Source organism: Corvus hawaiiensis, chromosome 2 (genome assembly GCF_020740725.1).
Source record: "Corvus hawaiiensis isolate bCorHaw1 chromosome 2, bCorHaw1.pri.cur, whole genome shotgun sequence".
NCBI lineage: Eukaryota > Metazoa > Chordata > Aves > Passeriformes > Corvidae > Corvus > Corvus hawaiiensis.
This window is the reverse complement of record NC_063214.1, coordinates 82080245-82097651: the sequence shown is the minus strand read 5'-3', so window position 1 is coordinate 82097651 and position 17407 is coordinate 82080245. Positions and strand designations below refer to the sequence as shown.

The following is a 17407-nucleotide window of genomic DNA, read 5'->3' as shown; positions in this document are numbered from 1 at the left end:
CTAGCTGTGGAAAGGATTGGATGCAACACAAGGTAGCTTTGTTATATATCAAGGTCTGTCTTTCCCGAAGCAATAGGTCACTTAGATACTTCTCACTCTTGAAACGATGGCTTAATCTTACCCTTGACTTCTACAGCTTGGAGACTTCAGAGGATCAAAAGATCCTGGAATCAAGCAGGTTGGCAGGGGCATCAGGAGGCCTCCAGTGCATTTGCCTGCTCAAAATGGGGTTGGTACTAATTTCAGACCAGGTTTCTCAGGATCCAGCTGGACTTGTAAATCTCCAGGGATGGCACCTGCACAGTCTCTCTGGGTGCTCTGTTCTACCTCTCAGCTGTCTTGGGGGAGAAAAGGTTTCTTTTACCGTGATCTCCAAATGCTTCCAACAAAATTTGACTGGATGACATTTTTGGGTTTTGGCCTCAAAAAGGCAGTGATAGAGGGAACAAAGGAAGACACAGGCATTTGAAACACCATCGGGCCTGTGGGCCAGCTGAGCATGCAAGAGAAAAATACATAGACACCAAGAATGTGCAGGCACCGGCACACTGGCTCAGGCACTGCTTAGGACTAAGCAATGTTTCACAAGAGGTGACCATCATGCCTAGATCCATACCTTCATCTACTCTTCCACTGAACATGCTCAGTGTTGGGTTACTGTGCTGGACAAGGATATCATATGCAAGACTTTTATGCTTGTCTTCCAGTGAAAGGACATAAGAGCAAAGGTTGTCCATGGAAATCTTAGCTTTTTCCCTGAGTTAATCTTCACACAGCATGAGATCTTAAAGAAAGAAAAAGTGCTGCAAATAAAACATACCGAAGACTAACATCTCCTATCTTGTTGTACAAGGCCTCATGGGTATTTTTGGAATTCTTCAATTATTCTATTGTTTCACTTCAAGAAACAATTACAAATCACGTGGGAAAATAAACTGGGAACAAACTTATGTCTTTGGAATATACACATCTGACTTGCAGAGCTGCCATGTACAAGAAGGGTGTGGATTCATCCAGCATGCACCCATCTACACTGTTAGGTCCTGCAGTCATGGGAGTGATACTCCCATGGGGGCAAAGATGTTACACCAAGAGAAAGAAATAGAGGTGTTGGCATCCATCACATTTTAGCAGTCTGAGTTTCCCACTGAGTGCAGGAAGGAAGTGTTCAGTGCAGGAAGGGGAATGAATAGCCGGAAGAATGCATGGTGTAGGTGCTTCAGTGACAAAAAATGCTAAGCTGCCAATGCTCACAGGACAGCTGCACCCTGGGAATTTTATGCAAAATCAAAGGAAAATGAAAGCTTTTGCCAAAGGAAAAACTGTGGGTGTGAATGAAAATACTTGCATGTGTTTTGTCCATGTTTTAAACTACCTTGATGACTACTGGTGAATGCATTTCAGTGGTAGGTCCTTAAAATCTCTCAACTGCAAGTATAAAACCCCTCTGTTGGAAAAAGAGGGGAGCAACATAGCAGGAAGGAAGCATGTGGCCAGTAAAGTCAGATGATATTTATTGGGGGAATCAAAGGCAATTAGTATCCAATCCCCACTGATGTCCACTACACTTCTGAAAACCTCGTATCAGTCAATGTGAAATTTGGCAATCTGACAGATAACATCTTTGAAGTCTTCAGTTATAAGGGACCCAAAACATAATGACAGAGTAATTTCAAAGTCATTCTTCACACAGCATGAAAATTGTTCAAAACTGTTTATAGGGAGATTACACAATGGTTCACATGAAACTTGTGTAAAAATACATGCTAAGGAACATCTAAATTGGAGCAAAGAATTTGAAATAACCTCTTTCTGAGAAAACCTCATTCTGAGGAGAAAAAAGCAACTAGGTTTTGCTGGGAATGACAGCAGGAGGATCCCATTTATTTTCTGACAGAAGGAGGCAATCTCTCACAACTGAATCACATTAAGGTATTTATATTTTGGAAGCAAGCTGGAGACTACATAGCACAGCATAGTAACACCTGTAAAGCAGGAGAGGCACTCAGAAAAGGGCTATGCTATGGAGGCTTTCCTTGCTGACAGCGTCTGAGAGCAGTTTCTTTGCTGCATAACTTCACTGATCTATATGAAAAAGTGGCCAGCACAATACATTCTTTGTTCTGTTGTTGCTGGTATAGAATCAGCATGGGGTTTTTGGGGTTTTTTTTTTGTGATTCTTAGATCCTATTAATTGCAATTCTTCTTTCTGTTTCTCCTACTCGGGGTGATGGTTTCCTAGCCCAGTAACATCTCTTTCTATTCCTGTCTCTCCACCAGTAAAAGGCAGAGGGGAAGACTTTTCTCCATTTTCAGATTTTTTAAGGGAACAGGGGTACAATGATCACTCCTCTCATCTCTCCCCCATGGCTGGGCAGAAAAGTGTCCAGTGTCATCACCTGATGCTCCACTCACAGTAAGAAGAATACCTATGTGATCAGTGAGTGAGAAGACAGAGAAGCAGGAAATATTTGCTGATTGCTGCAGGAGAATGTTAGGGCTTGGAAGGGCGGAGTGTGCAGAACAGTCCACCCTTGACACCCTCAGCAGAATCCTGAGGTAGCTTGGGCAGAGCTGACTGGTGCATGCACCCTGGGGATGCCTGGGGTTTCTGTGAGTGTGGTACTGCAGGCAAAGACATGGCTCCAGCCACATTGCCAGAGATGCAGAAACCCAGCATGGAGGCTGGAGGACCTAATGTTCCCCCTCACAAAGCCAGTGGCAGGAAGAAGAATAGGTAGAGAAACCCAGATGCTATCACAGGAGACCTAAGAGACAAAAAATCAGGAAGAAGTATGAAAGGGGATTGGATTATTACATTTAAATACTTCCACAAATCAAAACAGTCATTGCTGAATGGTATTCTCTCTCCTTATAGCAGAGACACATATGAAGAACTTGAAAGGCTGGAAGTACAAACTGGAGAGTCATACTAAAGTCTAAGAGTGATTTCAACTGTGGGCATGATTTGCCATTAGAACAAACTATCAAAGGAATAAGAGGATTTTCTCTCTCTCTCTTCAAATAAGATTGTCCTCCTAGTAATAATTAATAAAAAAACCCCATGCTAAATACAAGTTATGGGAATTTAGAGCTAAAATCATATGGCCTTCAGTGTACAAAGCCTTGGGGATACAACCTTTTAGATTGTGTTTTCTAGAGGTTGTTCTAGCCTTTACAGCCTATGAATCTGTCCTGCAGATTTGTCTGACAGTATCATCTCATGTTTCTCTGGGACTGTACCAATACTAATTCAATGTCGGTTCAAAAATTCCAAAGGTGAAGAATCTACCATATTACCATGGGCAATTGTTTCAGTAGCTACCCACCCTCACAAAGAATTACTTGTTCTTCACTGCCACCCTGGACTGGCATCTCTTAAGCTATGCTAATGCCAGGAATCTCTTCTAATTAATGGGATCATGGCTATCACTTGTTTTTGTTTAAATATGCTCTCAAATAAACTAGTCAGAGAGAATCTCTAAAGCCTCAAAGCCTTGCAAGGCATGTCAGAATGTCTCCCAGTACTCCATTTATTTCTGAAGCTCTTTTCCAGCTACTCACAATTTTTCAAAATCTTTTCCTGAATTACAAACACTAAACCTGAGATGAAGCATTCAAGTAAGATGCCATTTTAATACAATTTGAATTGTAATGCCAGAACAATATCCACTCTTATTCCAAAATACCACACCACAGCAGAAGATTGTTTCTCAAACAATGAATTAAAAAAATAAAAAGAAAACTCTATCTCTTATACATTAACAAGAACTCATCAATAACATGCAGGAAGTCCTTTATCTGGGTGTATAGGGATAAACTGGGACCCTTGACTTCACACCCTTGGTCTCTCCATGACTCCCCATATGCCCTTTGTAGCATGTACAGTTTCCATGATGCAGAGTTCTGAAATTAGTACTATCTGGTACCCAGTCACATGGTAAACAGTGATTTCAACCCTTTCTGTAGACAATGGTGGCTCATATCAGCTGTCACTCAGGCATTTACAAGTCCAAAAGTAATGCTCACACTCAAGGCTGATATTACAATATTTATACAAGAAAGAGTTCAGGAGATTAGATTGTTTATGACAAATAAGCTGAAAGTCGTTCATGTGAAGATGAAAGAATCAGGTGGAGAAACAGGACAGTTATGCAATCATTTTAAAAGTTATATTTACTAAACAGTTTGAGCCTGATTCACCATTACATTATTCAGTACTTTATACAAATAATTGCTCATATCTCCAGGTTCACATCTCTTATCATCATGAAAAAGTAAATAATAGCTTCAAATGAGATCTGAGATGAAGTTCAGTGTTGGAAAACATTCAAGTTTTTTTCAGCCTCATCTAAACATTTCCCTCTCAAGATAATAACTTTCCTACCTATTCACAGAAGTTTGCAAATATTTAATTCAAAATCAAATCTGGAATGCTTATGCTTTTGAAAGTGCTTTCTTTCAGAAAAAGAGAAGCCTGGAACCAGTGTAAAGATCACATCTCTGAAACAAGGTGAAAGTCCACACAGGCCAGTCAGCACAAGAGTCAAAACCTTTTGAAGAGAAGATCAAATAAAACATGCAAATACTGGCACTACTCTGCAATCATAAAATCATAAAATTATAGAATTATTTGTATTGGAAGGAACCTTTAGAGATCATCTAGTTCCAAACCTCTTGTCATGAGGGTGCCTCCCACTAGACCAGATCCCCATTTAACCTGGTTTTGCCCCAAGGATGGGGCACCCACAGCTTTTCTAGGCAACCCGTTCCAGTGTCTCACCACTCTCACAGTAAAGGATTTCTTCCTTAAATTTAATCTAAACCCTCCCCCTTTCTGTTAAAAGGCATTCTCCCTTGTGCTATCACTACCTGTCATAACAGGGTCACAGCAGGGTCATTGCAGCAAGCACTACACACCAGAAAACTGAGTCATCCCATAAAATCTTCAATGTCCACACCATGGTTACACCAGCACCTCTAGGTGCGCAGGCAGTGAAATCCCTGTTTTAAGACACACAAGAATAAGCCATTCTTCCATCTCCAAAGGAAGAGGAGATTTGTGCCAGCCCCTTCTTGAGAGCTGGCCATCACATTCAAGGAAGCGCAGGAAGTGCTTTATTGCCTGGTTATCTGGGGACTATAAAATGCTCCAGATCACACACCAGGTTGGGTATTTTTATAAACCATAATCAAAAGGAGCACACAGTTGGACATAGGCTTCTTCATGTATAGCATCACAGAATCATTAAGGTTGGAAAAGACCTCCAAGATCCCCAAGTCCAACCTCTGACTGAACACTACCATGTTGTCTAAACCATAGCACTAAGTGCCATGTCCAGTTGTTCCTTGAACACCTCCAGGGACGGTGACTCCTGCACCTCCCTGGGCAGTCCATTCCAATGTCTAATCACCCCTTAAGTGAAGAAATTCTTCCTAATGTCCAAGCTGAACCTCCCCTGGCACAGCTTGAAGCCATTTCCACCTGTCCTATCACTGGTTGCCTGGGAGAAGAGGCCAATCCCCACCTTGCTACAGGCAGCTGTAGAGCACAAGTTGTAGAGGTCCTTTCAGGTGGTTGTAGACAGTGATAAGGTTGCCCCCGAGCCTCCTTTTCTCCAGATTAAACACCCCCAGCTCCCTCAGCTGCTCCTCACATGACTTAATCTCTAGACCCCTGTGAGTAAGATTCATGTTCCTTCTCTGGACACACCCCAGCACCTCAATGTCTTCCTTGCAGTGAGGGACCCAGAACTGAACACAGCACCTGACATGTGGCCTCAACAGCGCTGAGTACAGGGGAACAATCACTGCCCTGGTCCTGCTGGCCACACTAGTGCTGATACAGGCCAGAACGCCATTTGCCTTCTTGGCCAACAGCACACTCTGGATCATGGTCAGCTGGCTCTTGAACAGCACCCCCAGATCCTTTTCTGCCAAGCAGTTTCCCAGCCTCTCTTCCCCAGACCTGGAGTGCTGTGTGGGGTTGTTACCCAAGTGCAAGACCTGGCACTTGGCCTCATTGAGCCTTCTGAAGTTGACTTCAGCCCATCAATCCAGCCTCTCCAGATCTCTCTACAAAGCCTTTCCTCTGATTTCTGGACTAGCCATGTCAGCAGAAAAGTGTATCAGTCATGTAATATGGCCAGGGTAGTTGTCTGTCAGTCATGCAATCCTTTTCTCCAGCAAAACCCTCCTCCAGCTGGGTTGCCCTCACAAGCACATGGTCTTAAATATCTCTCCCAGCCACAAGACTCATTTGAGCCCCAGTGGCACAGTCCTTGCTCTTCTCAGAGCCAGGTCCATCCATGCAGAAGGGACAACAGGTCCCACCAACCTCCCAGTTTGGAGAGCATGGGTACATTTGCATTCCTTGAGAGGCAAGGGTTTGGTCTCAGCTCCCAGCATCCACCAAGCTCTCTACAGAGAAGCTCCTGCCAGTTCAAAACCCTGCTCTTTCCCCATCCTGCTCCCCATCTCCCACCTCTCCTGTGCTGTGCTGTGGGACTTGGAGGATGGGAAATCCTTCAGACAGGCACTGAGCTGCCTCTCCCTGCCTGAGCGCTGCTGGCCTGCCTCCCTCACTGAGGGCTGGAAGCAACCACAGCAATCCACTCCAACCAAACTGGGCAGGTTACAGGCAGTCCCAGTTGATTTTGTGAGTGAGACAGGGTAGGTGCCTGTGTCCCAAGTAGGTGTTGGAGGCCAGATGGGAGGACAGGTGACACTGGGACAGCCCCGCTACTGGGGACATGGCAGGTAGTCTGCAGGTAGGTGAGAGGGGGCAGAGCTGCTCTCATTTAGCACCGTGGAGCCCATGCTGTCTTCACCTGGCAGAAACCTGGGAACAGAGTGAGAACATTCCTACAACCTGCCTGATAGCCCATGTGGGCTTTCCCAGCCCATGTCACTGCACAAGCCTGTGGAATTTAAAAGCAAACTCTGCCAGCTGGAGTAAGGTATTTAAGAAAACAGCTGTGAAGAGGAGAGAAGACAACACTAAAGGTTTATAGGTAAAATGCATATTTTGATTTAAAGGTAGGAACTTGGAGGCAGGGCAAAGTGGAGAGAGATGAGCAAAGGGTTATACAAGATGATGAAGTATGGAACAAATTAAACTTATCTGGGATGCATCCAACACTTGAATTAAATCCACATGCTCTTTCTGCATGAAAATATCTCCTGAATTACAAAGGGTAAGGGAAGGAGGGCTCACATCTTGATCCTTGAGTATATCATTTGTGTCTTTTAAATCTAAGTCAGTTGAAGAGTTGAACACTGTGAGCCAAATTCTATTTAATTTATTCAGCAACACATCTGTGTGAAATATAGTCCAATTACTGGCACTAGGTTACTCTGCCATGGCTGCAGCCATTTGGCTTTTATTTCCAGCAGGCTGTAATTAAATTATCACAATGCAGAAGGAGACAAGTTTCCCTTATACGTGACTACAATTAAAGACATGCAATCACAACATTTTTTAAAGTGACTCCAATCAATTGGTTACAGTAAAGAACACCATGTAATAAAGCAGTGACTCTTCCATTAGGACTGAAAGAGGGTTTCTATTTCAATAATCTAGTTCCCTTCTAGTACGAGTTCTGCATTTGGATAATTTATTTAAAGTTCATTATGTGTCTACAGCATATATCATTTGCCCTCAGCTTGGGCTGCAGAAGTGCCATTATGGCCAATTACTTAGTGTGATAAAATCTGCCACAAGTACAAACTGTTCCTTAATTAGATTTAAGTTTTGTCTAAATTCTATTTGTAATTCAGGCAGCAAAATAACAAGGCCAATAGCAAAGACTTGCTGTCTCCTTCCTTTGGTCTGTGCTGTAACCTGCTGTTATCTTAGGGCAGTCCAGAACTGGAACCCCACACACACATGCTTTTCTTGCAATACTTGTCCTCACTTTGTGTTTCCATAACCAGTGCAGGGCTTGGGAGTTGGTCTGGCTTCTGAGGGAGTTCCTTGACCTGAATCCAGCCATAACATATAGCACACTGATAGTGAAGGCCCCCAAAGCCCCTAAGGGCCAGTGGCTGCCAGCAGGGACCACACGGTTGGTTGAGTGCCACTGATGTGCTTTTTGGTGATCACAGGCGTTTGCCCTCTGGCCTCTATAGTTTGCTGCAACAGCACTCTGGTTGATGGTAAACAAGCTGCTGACAGAATGAAAGTCTCACAAAACCACAAAGAAAGTGGTGCGGGGAGCAGCGCCTGGCCATGCCCTTCAGCTCGCTCAATAGCTGTGCACTGTAAGGAGCGGGATGCGCACAGCCCTGGCGCTCCCGGCGTCAGAGAGCACAGCCCAGCTACTGCAGGGTGGGGCCGCTGCTGTCAGCCCAGTTTAGCCATTAGCCACAGCAGAGGCTTCAAGTTTGTTTGGGAATGACGGCATCTGTGCACAACAGTGAATTAGGACCACTGGGTTAATCCAAACCACTCCTGCGCCATCCCCAGCCATGACAAGAGGTTTAAAACTGATTCGCTCTTTAAAAAACATTGCCAGTGTTTGGCATTTGTCTTCTCAAGCTCCACCTACAGTTTTCAAAGTATTTTGAATATGTTTGAACCAAGCGTTCTACACAAATTTGAATTAGAATCCTGCAACCTTTCTCTCTGCGATCTCACAAGTGAGGGTAGAAGCTACAGCAAGAAAATTCAGAGTGAAACAAGAAATAGAAGCAGTGATTCAGTAGGATCCATTTTAACAGGATCCAGGCCACAGTAATTTGAGAATAGGCATCATACTATAAGAAGTTGCATTTCTCTGGAAAAAATTGTGCTAGAGATGTATTCATTTTTTTCCAGCAGAACACTTGCTCCATTTTAGAAGAAGGCACTTCTTCACAGAAAATGCATTTATTGAATGCCATGTTAACAGTTAATTGCTATGTGTATCAGTGACCATCTATTTTCTGTTGTAGAGATTGTATACTAGGCTGTCTATACTTTCCTTGAATCCTGCTCATGTCCCATATTGTATCTTGCAATTGGCTGCTTTACAAAATTGGATTAATTTATTCTGATGTTTCAGAAAATTTCTATCTGAGACTAATGTCAAAGCAAAACACCATTTAAAAATTTTACAGGGATGGAAATTTACATAGCAGCTAATGACAAGCCTAAAAATAACTTATTTCTTGGCAACATCAATCTTGTTAACGAACTAAAATAATGAAATATTCCTCTATCAGTGGTTTCCAAAAAAGCAAGAAGAAAAATGTTAACCAACTCCAGCAGCAAAAGGAATGTGAAAACATTCCAACATCCGCTCTGTGGTTTTTTTTTTTTACTTAACCAACAAAGCTCCAAATGCCTTTTATGGAACAGTTATGTTCTGGACATTACCCTCTATACTTTTGGTCAATAGCACCACACAACTAATCTGTCCTTTTTCTCCATTTGACCCCTGATGAGAGCAGAAAGTGAACTTTGTATACCGGGCGACACACATCAAACACTGTGGGCCTGGGAATCCCTTGTATTACAGCTTCATTGTGCCTATGCAGGTCCTTTCCTGAAAATATGTATTTTAAAATAAAATTGGATCTATATAGATATGACAAAAGGCTTCTAGATCAAGATCAATTCTTATCAACACAGCAAGGTCTTTCTTTATTCATAAAAGCCACTTTAATAGGAGCGCTGATGAGCAGTTGAAAGGAAACACCTGATTATAAGTTGTTTCTAATGAGATATGAGGAGGTCTTACTTGTCAGTGAACACTAAACATTTCTTCCTTCCTTAACAGCTAAGGAGAAAACATGAACACAACAAATGACAACTTAGCCAACTCCTTCACCCAGCAAAACACTGAGGGTGATTTTCCCAAATGCACTGCGTGGAAGTTGGTCTGAAGACTTTGTAACTCCACATTATGTATAACATGATCTTCCTGGTGGGCTTCCCAGAAAGCTTCATTGTCATTTGTGTTTACAGCTTCAAGATGAGGCCTTGAAAGAGCAGCAGCATAATCAGGCTGAACCTGGCACTCACAGACCTGCTCTTCCTCACCTGCCTTCCCTTCCTGGTACACTGTCTGGGATACACTAACACTGGGGAGCACTCCATTTTTGGTGAATTCATGTGCAAGTTCATCTGCTTCAGCTTCCATTTCAAATTGTACAGCAGCATCCTCTTCCTCACCTGCTTCAGCGCCTTCCACTACAAGGTGATGGTTCACACAATGAAGTTCTTCCGCATCCAGAGGAAGTGGTGAACAGGGGTGGCTTGCACAACCATTTGTTGTGAGATTGGTTGATCTCACTGGAAGCTGTCAGCCCTGTCAACTTCTTGATCTCTTCAAAAGGGACACAAAACATAAGGTCCTTATGCCTTAACCTTACCAGCTCTGAAACCCTGGGCACAATCAGGTGGCTGCTGACCAGCCTGGCCTTCTTCTTGCCCTTGCTGATGGTGATTCTGTGCTATGCACTCGTCATTTGTATCTTGGCCACTGACCCCACAACAGAAGGCTCTCAAGACTTGCTGTTGTCCTCCTGATGGTCTTCTATGTGGGCTTCTTCCCCTTCCACATCTTTTGGGTGACTCTGTTGCCTAAGATCAGAAGGAAAACGTTCCAAACAATATTAGAATTGATAACATAAACAGCAATCTTTTAACGAAAGCTTTCATTAAAGCAACAGCTCAGGTTAACTACACTTGTGTCCAGTCAGCTGTAACATGGAGAACAAATCCACTCTGCTTACTGTGTCTCTTGGCCACTGGCTCCACTCAACATGTGTGGCAACCTATCACTTTATGTCATGGTGGGAGACATTTTCAAGCAAGCCATGTTCTTTCCTCAAGGTGTAAGTGGAGCAAATATATCCAGGAGCAAGTAGTCCAGCAGCAAAACTTACGCGACCAAGTCAGAAATCACGTTAAAGTTGTGAAGGACTCCCTTGAAGTAAATTCCAGCAAACCCAGGATGGCTTTGGTGCTGTAAGCTCCTGCAAAGGCAGCTGTGTTGGTATGATAGCAAGAATTGCAGCTGACTTTGCCCTCTCCCTGCAGTAGAGTACTTGTCAAAAAGCTGTCTTGGGAGCAGGTTTATATACACCTCTCTTAGCAACCAAAGAAAGACAGCATAAAAGACAAGATTGTAAGCTACCTTGAAGGTGAAACTTAAAACCATCCAGCCAGACTGTTTCCAAAGACATTTGGGAAACACAGGGTTCTCTAGCTCTGGGCTTTGCTATTGATTACAAAAACATGGAGAGCTTAGTCTGGACATGAGAACAACTTCCACTGATTTCAGTGTTGTCACTGATGTAGTGCTTTGTTTATTACAGCCTAAGTAAAACACAGCAGATATTGTCATGGTTGCTGAAACCACTGAATTACACACTTAGGAAGCTCCTATAAAAATCAGATGTTTTCAGATTGGATGGACCCAATGAACTTTATCATAAGGCGTTGAGCAATTTAATGGTGAAATCTCAGAGCTGGCCTAGGGGAGGATGAGGAGAATATGAGAGGAGGACATACATGGTGAATACAAGGATATGTAAGTATATATAGAAGTGTGTGTGTACATATATATATATATATATATAAAAATACATATAAGTGTATATATAAAATAGAACCATAGAATGGCTTGGGTTGGAAAGGACCTTAAAGACCATCAAGTTCCAACCTCCCTGCCCTAGGCAGGGACACCTTCCACTAGACCAGGTTACTTAGAGCCCCATCCATTCTATTCTTGACCTTATATAAAAATGCGTGTGTGTGTGTGTGTGTGTGTATATGTAAGTCTACAGAAGATGATTACAGATGTGTACCAGCCTGTATGAATCTATCAGCTGTGTATAATCCCAGATCATTCTGATTTCCTACTACAACAAATTGACAGGCTTGTACATGAAGAATAAGATGATGTCATATATCTTGACTCCAGAAGAAGTTTTGATTACCTGAGATGATCCTTTTGTGTGTAAACTAAGGAAACAGTCTGGAGGAAACTGCTTTTGCTAGTTTCAGAGTTTATGCTCAGAGTCAAGATATTAGTGATTTACTATCAGAGCAGGGGGAGCCACTGAGTGGGCATTTGACTGGTCTGTCCTGGGTTCAGGGGTATTTAGTGTTTTCATTATCAAGTTGGATGATGAAATGAAGTCTGGTTCTTATATTTACAAATTTACATGAAGCCGAGAGGACAAAATTAAGCTGACAAATTTCAACTATGATCTGTAGAGACATAGGGTGCTACTAAACAGTGACAGGTGCAAAGTTCTATGTTTAAGTAGAAATAATGAATTGTGCAAGCACAAAAGGAGAAAAAAAAGAAACCATTATTTAGGTAGCAGTTTTGTAGAAAAAGATCTGTGGTTACCATGAATCATAGGCTGGACAGGAGCTGACAGTTTCAGTGGGCTGACAGTGTCTACTGTGGCAAAAAGAGCAGATGTATACATAAAATATAGTGTTTATGATGCCTTGCAGATATTTAAAATACTTTGTTAAAGGACCATCCATCAGATATGTCTTTCAGAAGCACTGCCACACGCCTTTTGACATGTTTTCTAGTTTAATTTCTCTTCTTCTGCACTGTTGTCAAAGGCCAAATTTTACAGGTTGCCACTAGATAGTGATCAACCAAGGTCAAGCTACCTGGTTTCACATATGCATAGTTAATTCAAACCCGAAAGTTAGACAAATACACAAGGTGATTCACACAAAAGAAATTTTTTCTGACATAGATTCATAACATCCCATCTCTCCAACAGGGGCAAAATGTACAAACACGCTGCACAAATTCTCTTCCTCTTCCACAACAGTGAAAGAACAAGATGTGTCTACCACTTAGACATATACATCTGAAGGAGTGGATTAAAGATTATCTTTTTTGCTCTGTCAGAGCATTTTTAATTCTTGTTCTCAGAAGCTCTTTGTTCTCAAGCCCAAGCTGAGCTTATCACACACAAGCAGAAGCTCTTCAATATAACTACATGTACAATGTAAAATGAAGCAGCTGAAGGTAAGAATTGTGAAATGGAAGTTTTTAAGGCTTTCCACCTCTAACAGCAAGAGTGACAGTCTCACAGTGTCAGTGACTTGGAGAGGGGCTACATTTTTGCCCCCTCCTCTCTTTCCTTAATATAGATGTTACTTGGTTGCCTTCTTCCTATCTCACCTGCTCATCCACCATGTCGCTTCATTTAGTTTGGGCTAAACTAGCTGATTTTAAAGTGCCAAAGTAGATTAGGGCATGGTCCTGGAGCTGTAGTTGACTGGTGGGGAAAGTACCTCCAGGAGAAGGGCAGTCATGTCTCCCAGTAGCATGGCTGGGTCTGGAAGAGGAGAAAAGTTCAACCTTAACACAGACACTTTTAAAGCACTCAAGGACTGCTCAGGTGCTCTGCAGGACTGAGAGATCATTATCTCATGCAACTCATTCCTTCTGCTTACTGTGAAGCTTGATAGCTTCTATTTTTAGCTGCTGTTAAGTTTACAGCTGAAACAAGGATAAGTGCTTCAATTGCAGTAAACAGGAGACACTTTTCAAGCTCCATACACAGTGTGACAACATAGCTACATAAATTACTACACAATTGCAGGCTAATTCACACCATAGCTATGCTCCAGTAAGCAGGCTTCTATCAAAAGTCTTTGCTAGGTTTGTCTGCAAGGACAGCCATGTCAGCTCAAGTACCCACCAGCAGGCTGCTCTCTGTCTGGGACTGCAGAGGGACCAAGAGAATAGCTCTGCAAGGTAAACCTCTCAAGGGAATGTTAACTCTGATGACATTAAAGGTGACACTTTGGAGCTGCCAACTGTTTTTGTAGACAAGTCAAGCCTTATTCCTCACAGTGAATATTCCTCATGTACTGTCGCAGATTGCAGCAGAGCTATTTTCTATCTTTCTTTGTCCAGGCAGGCAATCAACAATTTTTTTTTCCTTTTCTCCCCAGTTCACATGTTCCCAAAAGAAACGAAAGCAAAAAGGCCTTCCTTATATTCAAACCTCCCAGAGAGCAAAAATACTGACAGTAATGTTCTGCATAAAAGAGAATTCACAAAATCTGTCCCGATCTGGCTGCTCTGCAGAACACCTAAGGAGACAGTTGTGTAGCAGACTGCATGTAGCATCAAAATGAATAGCTTGGTGAAGAGCTAGTGGAGGGAAAGGCTAAAATAGCTTGGGAATGGTCTACTCTGACAATGTCTGTGTTGGATATTGCCGTGACAGAAGGCTTCAATTTTGTCCCAATGTAATGGTATATCTATATATATGCAGCTGGGGTGCTGCTGCAGCAGCTGTGCAGTGTAACAGTGCACAGAGCCACACGAAGTGCAGAGCAATGCCAGGCTCACCACTGAGTCATTTAGATCTCACACAGATGCTGCCATTTTGCTGATAAGGCTAAGTGAGCAAAATGAACTTTGAATGACTGCTTCCATCTGCCAATATTTTCTGCTCTGAAAATGCAGGTTGAGTGAACCTAAACTTTAAAGCAGCAAACAACAAATGAGGGCATCACTGTTGAAGTCCTACCAGTTCTGAACTCAGTCGGCTTTTCCCTGCCACCAGAAAAGGAGAAGAGATGCAAAGGAAAATACTTTGTGAGCTCCCTTATGTTTTGTGACAGTAGTCATTCAACAGTGCCAGCTGATGCCACTTCAATGTAAATGTCACACAATTGAGTCAAGGACAGGGAAAACCCATTTATGCTAAAGAAAATGTATTTCAAGGCCTGTTTTTTAAATAGCATCTGGAATAGAGCTTCTGACTAAGGTGTTTTTCTGACTTGATGCCCTAGCCTACAGGATGCCATGGTAGATGGCAGAGTGAGTTGGATGCCTCCTAAAGCAGGAGAAAAAATTGCATTCCTGCTTTCAGTCAGAGCTGTACTTTGGAGAAAAGCAGAAGAAGACATTTAAAGTTGGTAAACCAAGCTGCATATCTTTCCAAAATAAAATTTAAAGCTGAAATGCTGATTTTTTAAAATACACAGAGGAAACCATTTTTCAGAGCTGCTGCAGGAAAGTATAATAAACAGCATGTTTGATTCATCCTTGCTGGAACTTCAAAAGGTATTTGAATTATAAGGTGGGTTATCTTCTAAGATTACTCCTTAGTTTCTTTACTACCCAAAATGGTTGATATCACTGATTTCTGAACCAAAAGAGAGATGGATGCCTGGAAACTACAGTACCAGTGATGCTCTCCACTCTTAAAAGAAAAACAAAAGTTCTGAGCTTCTGTGTTTGTTTTTTTAAAAAAGGAAAAGCATGATTTTCAAATTACTTTGTGAATTTCCTTCTATTTTGTAAAATAGTGCAAGAAGATATGGTGAAGCAGAAAGAAATGCAACTTTGCATGCAGACAGACAATGACTTACTGAATACTAATAAAGCAAGCTAGAAAGTATAGCTCCTGGAGTAATCTTCCTTCATGTGTTTTTTTTTTTAAATACAGTTCTGTTTCCAGCGTGATCCCTGCTACCCAAGCCAGCAAAGCTGATAGCAGGTTACTCCTTTCCCTTTCCCTTCACTGCATCCCGCTTTAGACCCATTCAGTTGCTTAAGACCCATCAGCTTTCTGGGAAAGTGATTAGGAAATAGATTTTTTCCCTTCTAACAGTTCTGCTAAAATCTTTGTGATTCCCATTTGCCCCTGAATGGCACAAGATAATTGGCTGCATCATAGGGCCTTTTCACGACAACTTCTGTGCATTTGGCAGAATTGGTGCACTATCGCACCAATTCTTGCACTGTTTTTTGCTGGCAGATCTGTGACAAAGTGTTTTGATATTACCACGAGAACACCCTGTGATATTTGCACATCTCTCCTCTAGTTTTCAAGGACTTTCATGATGCAGCCGCTGTGCAAAGCGATGCCCTGGACCTGCAGCTGACCAGGCTAGACAACACCTTCTCTGTAGGTGCCTCAAAGGGTATCCAAGGTAAAAACTCCAGCTCTGCTCTGGTTACAGATCTGTACAGCTGGACCAAAAAAAGGAGGGGACTTGGCACAAAGCAGGAAAGCATTATGAGTAGATTTATTTCCAGCCCCAAATGATCCCAGAGGGGCAATTTTCCACTGAGTGACCCAGGCTGGCCCAATCTCTTATGGCCTCAGAAATGAAGAAGACCTAGCAGACAGTGGCACACAAATGCACTGTGCAACAATTTCAAGCAATAGGTCTTTTTGGAAATTCTCTTTTGCCTTCAATTCATGATATTTTTTATCAACAGAAAGTTATCTTAACAGACAAGGCAGCAGCACCTGCCTAGAGGAGTTTCCTCACATTACCTTTCTGCTAGTAAGCTGCTCTGAGATATTTATATATCATCCCTATTTTACAGGTGATGAAACTGAAGCACAGGGGAGTTAAGTGACTTGCCTCCAGTCACAAAGCAAATTAGCAGCCAAGCGGGGAAGAGATCAGTTCTCAGCCCAGAGCTTTTACAAAGTGCATTTTAGGCTTAGGGAAAGATTTTCAAGGGAGTCTTGATTGCTCAGTGGTGGCACTTCAGTAATAAAATTTGAGTTAGAGCAGTGTCTACACTACTCAGGCCCTACTTCATCCCCATCAGACTCTGTATCTGTGGAAGGACCACTCCTGTTTTCTTTCAGAGAAGGTTTCGGGGGACCAGCTCACCAAAGTTATTTTGCTACCACTGTGTGTGATCTTAGCCAAGAGCCAGTAATTAACAGCTGTATTCATCCCATTTACAGGTTTCTATCAAGTATTTTCTAATTTGCAGGTTAACACAAAATATTAGCAGTACACAGGGAAACCTTCCAGGCTGAAATGTGTGCACAGGTCGGGAGGTTGTTCTTTGTGGGGCACAAAGGTCAGAAATAGGTTACATAATTAGCCAGCTGCCTTCACCCAGGGGAAGGATACCACGACTCACCATGTATGTGTGCCAGCTCCGGGAGAGCACATGGATCTGGCTATCATTCCTCAGAGCTGGGCCAGGCCCCTCCCTGGAGACACTAATACACATCCAGCAGCCCATGTTCTGCCTTTGGAACTTCTCTTCTCCTGGGAGAAGAGCAAATGGAATTAAGACGTAGATTTATCATACATCTTCTAAATTTCCATCCTTACTTTGACTCAGCATAATTAATACAGCTATACTTGCTTAGCAGAGCTAGATACTTGTCAGCAAACGCCAGTGAAAAACTAAATCTGTCCCTCTACCATAACAAAATCCCAGCAAACATAATCCCCACCCTTTTAGCCAAAATCCAAACCTGAATGTCACTGAGGGAAGGGAAGGACAGGAATGGGGCATCGTCTTTGCTGGAAACACCCATGAAGATTGGACGCTCTGTAATTCCAGGCTGTGCCCAAGGGACTTCAGCCTTCCGTACTTCTGCAGCTGGAATCTGCAGGTGCTATAATTCAAATTCCCACTAGAGGGTAGACAAAACTCTT

The 17407-nt window shown here is 42.6% G+C and overlaps 1 long non-coding RNA gene and 1 pseudogene across 1 annotated transcript; one reads left to right on the top strand and one right to left on the bottom strand.

The window, feature by feature from the left end:
- The first annotated feature begins 9812 nt into the window (after positions 1–9812).
- LOC125321167 lies at positions 9813–10617 on the top strand (annotated as a pseudogene).
- Positions 10618–12684: 2067 nt separating this feature from the next.
- Positions 12685–17348, bottom strand: LOC125321625. Its single transcript, XR_007201612.1, has 3 exons — positions 17224–17348; positions 16881–17011; positions 12685–13305 (listed from the first exon to the last, which is right to left on the bottom strand). It is a non-coding gene; the product is annotated as an uncharacterized LOC125321625 (long non-coding RNA).
- Between the last annotated feature and the right edge of the window lie 59 nt (positions 17349–17407).